Here is an 8,678-nt window from a genome sequence, read left to right on the forward strand (position 1 = left end):
CTACCTAAACTCTGTAAGTGAGATAGAGTATCTCGTCAATAGTTTTACATCCTCATTGAAGACAACTTTGGATGCTGTAGCTCCTCTGAAAAAGAGAGCTTTAAATCAGAAGTGCCTGACTCCGTGGTATAACTCACAAACTCGCAGCTTAAGGCAGATAACCCATAAGTTGGAGAGGAAATGGCATCTCACTAATTTAGAAGATCTTCACTTAGCCTGGAAAAAGAGTCTGTTGCTCTATAAAAAAGCCCTCCGTAAAGCTAGGACATCTTACTACTCATCACTAATTGAAGAAAATAAGAACCCCAGGTTTCTTTTCAGCACTGTAGCCAGGCTGACAAAGAGTCAGAGCTCTATTGAGCCGAGTATTCCTTTAACTTTAACTAGTAATGACTTCATGACTTTCTTTGCTAATAAAATTACTATTAGAGAAAAAATTACTCATAACCATCCCAAAGACGTATCGTTATCTTTGGCTGCTTTCAGTGATGCCGGTATTTGGTTAGACTCTTTCTCTCAGATTGTTCTGTCTGAGTTATTTTCATTAGTTACTTCATCCAAACCATCAACATGTCTATTAGACCCCATTCCTACCAGGCTGCTCAAGGAAGCCCTACCATTATTTAATGCTTCGATCTTAAATATGATCAATCTATCTTTATTAGTTGGCTATGTACCACAGGCTTTTAAGGTGGCAGTAATTAAACCATTACTTAAAAAGCCATCACTTGACCCAGCTATCTTAGCTAATTATAGGTCAATCTCCAACCTTCCTTTTCTCTCAAAAATTCTTGAAAGGGTAGTTGTAAAACAGCTAACTGATCATCTGCAGAGGAATGGTCTATTTGAAGAGTTTCAGTCAGGTTTTAGAATTCATCATAGTACAGAAACAGCACTAGTGAAGGTTACAAATGATCTTCTTATGGCCTCGGACAGTGGACTCATCTCTGTGCTTGTTCTGTTAGACCTCAGTGCTGCTTTTGATACTGTTGACCATAAAATTTTATTACAGAGATTAGAGCATGCCATAGGTATTAAAGGCACTGCGCTGCGGTGGTTTGAATCATATTTGTCTAATAGATTACAATTTGTTCATGTAAATGGAGAATCTTCTTCACAGACTAAGGTTAATTATGGAGTTCCACAAGGTTCTGTGCTAGGACCAATTTTATTCACTTTATACATGTTTCCCTTAGGCAGTATTATTAGACATCATTGCTTAAATTTTCATTGTTACGCAGATGATACCCAGCTTTATCTATCCATGAAGCCAGAGAACACACACCAGTTAGCTAAACTGCAGGATTGTCTTACAGACATAAAGACATGGATGACCTCTAATTTCCTGCTTTTAAACTCAGATAAAACTGAAGTTATTGTACTTGGCCCCACAAATCTTAGAAACATGGTGTCTAACCAGATCCTTACTCTGGATGGCATTACCCTGACCTCTAGTAATACTGTGAGAAATCTTGGAGTCATTTTTGATCAGGATATGTCATTCAAAGCGCGTATTAAACAAATATGTAGGACTGCTTTTTTGCATGTATCAGAAAGGTCTTGTCTCAGAGTGATGCTGAACAACTAATTCATGCATTTATTTCCTCTAGGCTGGACTATTGTAATTCATTATTATCAGGTTGTCCTAAAAGTTCCCTGAAAAGCCTTCAGTTAATTCAAAATGCTGCAGCTAGAGTACTAACGGGGACTAGAAGGAGAGAGCATATCTCACCCATATTGGCCTCTCTTCATTGGCTTCCTGTTAATTCTAGAATAGAATTTAAAATTCTTCTTCTTACTTATAAGGTTTTGAATAATCAGGTCCCATCTTATCTTAGGGACCTCATAGTACCATATCACCCCAATAGAGCGCTTCGCTGTCAGACTGCAGGCTTACTTGTAGTTCCTAGGGTTTGTAAGAGTAGAATGGGAGGCAGAGCCTTCAGCTTTCAGGCTCCTCTCCTCTGGAACCAGCTCCCAATTCGGATCAGGGAGACAGACACCCTCTCTACTTTTAAGATTAGGCTTAAAACTTTCCTTTTTGCTAAAGCTTATAGTTAGGGCTGGATCAGGTGACCCTGATCCATCCCTTAGTTATGCTGCTATAGGCTTAGACTGCTGGGGGGTTCCCATGATGCACTGAGTGTTTCTTTCTCTTTTTGCTCTGTATGCACCACTCTGCATTTAATCATTAGTGATTGATCTCTGCTCCCCTCCACAGCATGTCTTTTTCCTGGTTCTCTCCCTCAGCCCCAACCAGTCCCAGCAGAAGACTGCCCCTCCCCGAGCCTGGTTCTGCTGGAGGTTTCTTCCTGTTAAAAGGGAGTTTTTCCTTCCCACTGTCGCCAAGTGCTTGCTCACAGGGGGTCGTTTTGACCATTGGGGTTTTTTCTTAATTATTGTATGGCCTTGCCTTACAATATAAAGCGCCTTGGGGCAACTGTTTGTTGTGATTTGGCGCTATATAAATAAAATTGATTGATTAATTGATTCTAAGTGGCAACATGGGAGCCTCTAAACAACTCATATTACCTGAAAACAAGGATTGTTCAACATCATGGTTTATGGGAAGGATACAAAAAACTATCTCAGAGAACTATCTCAGTTGTCAGTTTCCACTGTGAGGAACATTGTGAGGAAATGGAAGACGACAGGCACAGTACTAGTTAAGGCCCGAAGTGGCAGGCCAAGAAAAATCGAAGGATGGTGAGAACAATCATAGTCAACCCACAGACCTGCTCCAAAGACCTACAACATGATCTTGCTTCAGATAGTGTCTCTGTGCATCGTTCAACTATACAGCACACTTGGCACAAGGAGATGCTGTGTGTGAGAGTAATGTAGAGGAAGCCTTTTCTGTGTACACACCACAAACAGAGTCACTTCAGGTATGCTAAAGCACATTTGGCAACATGGGAGCCTCTAAACAACTCTCAAATGACTTGAAAACAAAGATTGTTCAACATCATGGTTTAGGGGAAGGATACAAAAAGCTATCTTAGAGATTTCAGCTGTCAGTTTCCAATGTGAGGAACATAGTGAGGAAATGGAAACCTGCAGGCGCAGTACTAGTATATGATGGCTGGGACCAAGCTTTACTAAATTATAAATAACTTTTTAATGATGTGAGATAGAAACTTACGTTTTTTGCTGAAAAGTTAACTCTGCGAACTTTTGAGCCAGCCATCGGCCATCTTTGTACTCCTCATAGAAGCTGTGTGATGATGTGCACAATGTGAGTGTCCAATCGGAATTGGTTCACCATCACATGGTTTTCCAAAATCTAATCGTAGGGCAGTTTTACCTCACGTGATAAACCAAAGATCGATTTCAGGAGTGATATCTTACTAGTTGGCCCGTTTGAATAGGCCCCCTAACTCCGCCATTGCGCCCTGCGCATTAAGGGGCTTTCATAGTGGTGTATTCATAGAGCTGCTCATTACAGCGTATCATCTATGCTGTAATGAGCAGCTCTCCGCCCACTTCACGAGGAATTTTTTCTCAGTAGGTAGCAGTATGTTGAGGGCTACGCGTGTAGGACGGAAGAAATTAAACCTGTTTAATTTTCTTCTGCGTACAGCACAGCATGGAGCCTTCACGGGAGTCCACGCAGTGCCGTGCTACTGTCCGCTATTGTGAGCCCGCCCACGCTGCAACACGGTACTGTGCGCCACGTCACATCTCCCTGTTGTTCTTCTGGAGCTATAAATACTGCGAGATCGTTGCTTCACTTTATCATACTGGACGAGGACTGTTTCACTGTGTCGCATTGTTTCATAAAACCGCTCTCTCTCTCACACACACACAGAGAGAGAGGGAGAGCACGCGCGCGCAAGAGAATGGTTTTATAAGGAGACTCAAGACTCCTCTAAAGAGAGATTTTAAAGAGTCACAGCTGTGATTATAGAGAGAAAGAGAGAGAGAGAGGTTTTATTCAGAGGAGTCTGAGTCTCCTTATAAAAGCACTCTCTCATGCGCGCGTGCTCTCCCTCTCATAAACGCCACTCGCTGCATGTCGGTGCGCTCATCAAACGCCTTGATCGATCAGTCTGATCAAAGCTGAAAAGAGCTGTGACTCTAAAATAAATGCGCACTCGCTGCGTAAAAAAAAAGAAAAAAAATGTTAAATGACTCTGTTTTTAAGCCGCACCACACCATGCAGTAGAGAACAGAGCGCACTTCCACAGAGGTGCATCATTCAACTATGCAGCGTAATGTACACAAGGAGATGCTGTATGATGCTGTAATGCAGAGGAAGCCTTTTCTGCGTACACACCACAGAAAGAGTCGCTTGAGGTATGCCAAAGCACATTTGGACAAGCCAGCTTCATTTTGGAATAAGGTCCTGTGGACTGATGAAACTAAAATTGAGTTATTTGGACATAACAAAGGGCGGTATGCATGGCTGAAAAAGAACACAGCATTCCAAGAAAAACACTTGCTACCTACAGTAAAATTTGATGGTGGTTCCATCATGCTGTGTGGCTGTGTGGCCAGTGCAGGTACTGGGAATCTTGTTAAAACTGAGGGTCACATGGATTCCAGTCAATATCAGCAGAATCTTGAGAACAATGTTCATGAATCCGTGACAAAGTTGAAGTTGTGCCGGGCGTGGATCTTTCAACAAGACAGCGACCCTTAAGACCAACTTTCTGTAAGTCGGCATTTCAGCAGACTTTGCCTAAAGAAATGAATCACTTTCCATGTGATACCATTTGAGTCTGTGAGGATTCAGGGGACCTTGTGATTCAGTGTCTGTGCTCCAGAAGCTGCACTATAAACAGTGTTTAACTAACTTGCACCAAATGAAGAGTTCAGATGCAAAACACTTTCCGTCCATAACCAGTTTTTTAGTTGAAGGGCTGCCAACATGCACTTGGCTGCTGAGATCACTATCAGTGTGTAAAATATTACATAATTTGAACACATCATGCTTTCACTAATGTATTTTGATGGAAATTCACACATTTTGAGTTTAATTTACAGCATTGTACAGCTAAACTCTTCAAATAAAGACCAGCAGGTTATCTGTTTTACACCCCTTTAGCTGCTATAAATCCCATGTGGTTCATGTGGTTGGCAAAAATCTCACTTTGTCTTCACTTTACTGCTGAATAAAGCTGTAAAGTCTGTTGTTGTGTTGTTCTTGAACAAGCTACAGCAGGCCAGTGGCCTTATGGTGAAAGCACTGCTCGCCAGAGTGCCTTTATTAGAGAGAGTGGCGACATGACGAGTCGAAAAAAATCAGCCACGTGACTCATGGTGCCATCTTGGGGCAAAAGTGGTGTTGGCTGTTAATGTGTCTGCGTGTACATTCAGATATTTTATTTATTTATAAATGCTGGGTTGCTATGCATTTGGACGCATAAATAACAAGCAAGGGCTTCAAGATGTACAGATTCCCTTCAGATCCGAACAGAAGAAAAATTTGGGAAAATAAATTCAGCCATGTGGGATAGAAGCCAACATCATCATCATCAAAGCTTTGCGAGGTAAATTTATTGTTCAGTTCCATGTACAGTAAAACTCACCTAAACCATTGTCTTATATATGAGATATTCGCAGTCACCAGACTAAAAAAAGTCCAAAAGTTTTTTTATTGTTTTCCATGTAATAAACCCCGCATATAACGGATTTTGTATAATGAATTTTTTGCTCACATCAGATAAAATGTCCCATCCAATCACATTGTATTTCCATTAAAAACTCAGAGCAGTCTGGACGTGCAGAGGTACTAATTAAAGTTCAGCTCTGAGACTTGCTGATTTGTGGAAAGTGGGACTGAAGTCATTTCTGTGATTAAAAGTCCGACCATTTATTTTTTTCACACTGTGCTCAGACTCGGACCCGCAGCCTGACGTGCACCTGTTAAATCAGACACAAAAGGCTGTGATTTGACACTTTTCTGCTTTTAATCCTTTGTCTGCCATCATATTATATCGCGCGCACTCTGATAAAAGTCTGCATCACATTTACAGCACAAAGTCGGTAAAAGAGGAAAATGTACAGCTTACCTTTGATTTGGAGGTGATGATTGTAGAAAGAAAAGCTTGTTGAGGGTCAAAAGAGTCCAGAATAAAACTTTAAAACTGTCACGCACGTCATTGCATGACACAGAGTTAAAGAGCTGCAGCTGCATAAATCAGGCTTTAAATTAATTCAATAAATCATCATGAATTGTAAATTTGATAGCTTAACTATTTTTAGGTTTATTTTAATAGCACCTGTACCTGGATGTGTTGCTGTATGTGGTTAAATTGTTGTGAAAGTGTAGGTACACGGACCCACAACAGGGGGCGTAAAAGAACGGGCAATGGATAAGCCAAACAGTAACAATTTAATGTTGTAAATTGTGCACAACGGAATACAGACAACAACAAGTTTGGAACTACAGTCAATTACACGTTGGGTGACGTGTAAGGCAGGCTTGAGTATAGGAGACGCCCGTCCAGAACCGAGCCGGATCCCACACGGCCCTCACCACCAACGGATCTGAAGAACACCGGAGCCGCCAAGTCCTGAGTCCCCAGGTGGCCACCGTCTCCAGCTGTCAGACCTGGCACTGCTGGCAGAGAACAAAAACAGCACAGGTGAGTGTGAGTACGCACACTCAGTAATCCCACAGTCTGTGTTCTTTTGGGAGGGAGCACCTCCACCTCCAGTCACACACTCGTGCAGATCCTGTCTAACCACTTATCTGGTTGGGGTGTGAAGCGAAGCCGTCGCTGATCACACCAAACGCCAATCCCACAGATAAGGCAACACCACAGGAAAACGGCTGCAAAGAAGTTCAGACTATTAGTCAGCGTTAAATACAGCAGAGAATATTACCTCCAAGGTTGCTGATTTCTCGGCGGGGAGGTGGAGTTGCAGTCCAGCCTTTAAGGTGGTGGTGATGTGGATGAGTGACAGCTGGTGCTGATGACAAGTGACAGTTGTCACTCCCGGTTGCTATGACGCCCTCTCGTGCTTGAAGCCCGCACTTCAAGCAGGGCGCCATCTGGTGGTGGTGGGCCAGCAGTACCTCCTCTTCAGCGGCCCACACAACATAAATGATTTTAAAAAATGTTGAAAACATTAAAGGTCCATTCAGTAGTTCAGCGCAATTAGACCCAAAATGGCGCCATGTTCTGAGCTGACACCACTCTCCAATCAAGGCACTCTACTGCTCGCCTCAGCAAGGGATTGTGGTTTTGAGCCCCAGCCATGGTTGGTTGTCTGCAGAATAGTGCAGTGGAAGTGTGATGGATCCAGAGACCAATGGATCAAACCCATTCTCTGCTACATGATTATTATGATTATTTCAGCACAAGTTGAACACAGGCTCTTGCTGTGCTGCTAAACCTACAGTCAGCTACAGTTGACAAAAAAGGTTGCCTATGAATATAATCAGGAGCATCAGTGAGCCTTTGACGACAGTCTGCGGATCTTTATCACAAACTGTCATAAATGGTTTATTCAAGAAGTGAATTTATGTTTCATTATTTAGTGAAGTGAAGAATAAATGCAAACATTTTTGGCCAAACCAAAGTGAAATAAATTTTACAGATGGAATATTAAACAGTTTTACACACACACACACACACACACACACACACACACACACACACACACACACACACACACACACACACACACACACACACACACACACACACACACACACACACACACACACACACACACACACTCAATCATATCCCATACCCACTTACTCCATTGAAGGGTTATGGGGGCAGGAGCCTATCAGTACCAGTCAGAACCAGTCAGTTCCACAGGTGAAATGTTTTTTGCAATTTTATTTTATTGCATATTTTTTGGCATTTTAATTTTTTATTCTACATTATTTTGCATTTTGAAAACAGAATTACAGTGTCAAGAATAAATTTGAAATGTCAAGAATAAAATTGTCAGAGCGGGCGGGTGCCGGGCACCCGAAGCGGCTGGACCCGTAATGCAGACTCCCACATCAGGTTCACGTGTAAAAGCAAACGTCGTCTTTATTTCAGGCTGAGGTACGGTACACAGGTGATCAGTCAGCGGAGCGGAGGTACAAGCAGGGTCAGGCAAAAACGCAGTCATATTCAGGCAGGGTTCAGAAGCACGAGCAAACATGGACATCAGGGATGAGGCAAAAAGCATAGTCAAAAAACAGAGCAGATTTCAAAACACACGGCTAGGCAAAACAGGACTGGATACGAGAGCTAGGATGTGTACTAACGACGACAAACTGGCAGTGAGCTGTGAGATTGTGATGGTTTAAATAAGGGGCAAACAAATTAGGGTGATGTGAAGCAGGTGCGTGGAAGTCTCTGGAAGGGGGCGTGACCGGGGGAGCCAAAGGTTGTGCAGAGTACAAGATAGTGAAGGAAGGAAAGCACAGAGTGAAGTAACAGACAAAGACACGTGAGCTGGAGCAAGAGTGGGAGTGAATGAAAACACAAAGCAGACATAAACAAGGTGGGAAACAAAGACATGGGGCAGGTGCAGGGTGTGGAGTGAACATAAGTAACCGGGCGTGAGACAAGGAACAAAGACATGATGGGAGGTGCGGAGTGGAAACAAAATGACAAAAACAGAACAGAGCTAAATTGGAAATCATGGTCAGAATATAATGCATCAACAGGAACCATAATCAAACATGAGCATGAGAACAAAAGCAAGTAGAACTGAACAGG

This window comes from Thalassophryne amazonica, chromosome 4 (assembly GCF_902500255.1).
Source record: "Thalassophryne amazonica chromosome 4, fThaAma1.1, whole genome shotgun sequence".
NCBI classification, from domain to species: Eukaryota; Metazoa; Chordata; class Actinopteri; order Batrachoidiformes; family Batrachoididae; genus Thalassophryne; species Thalassophryne amazonica.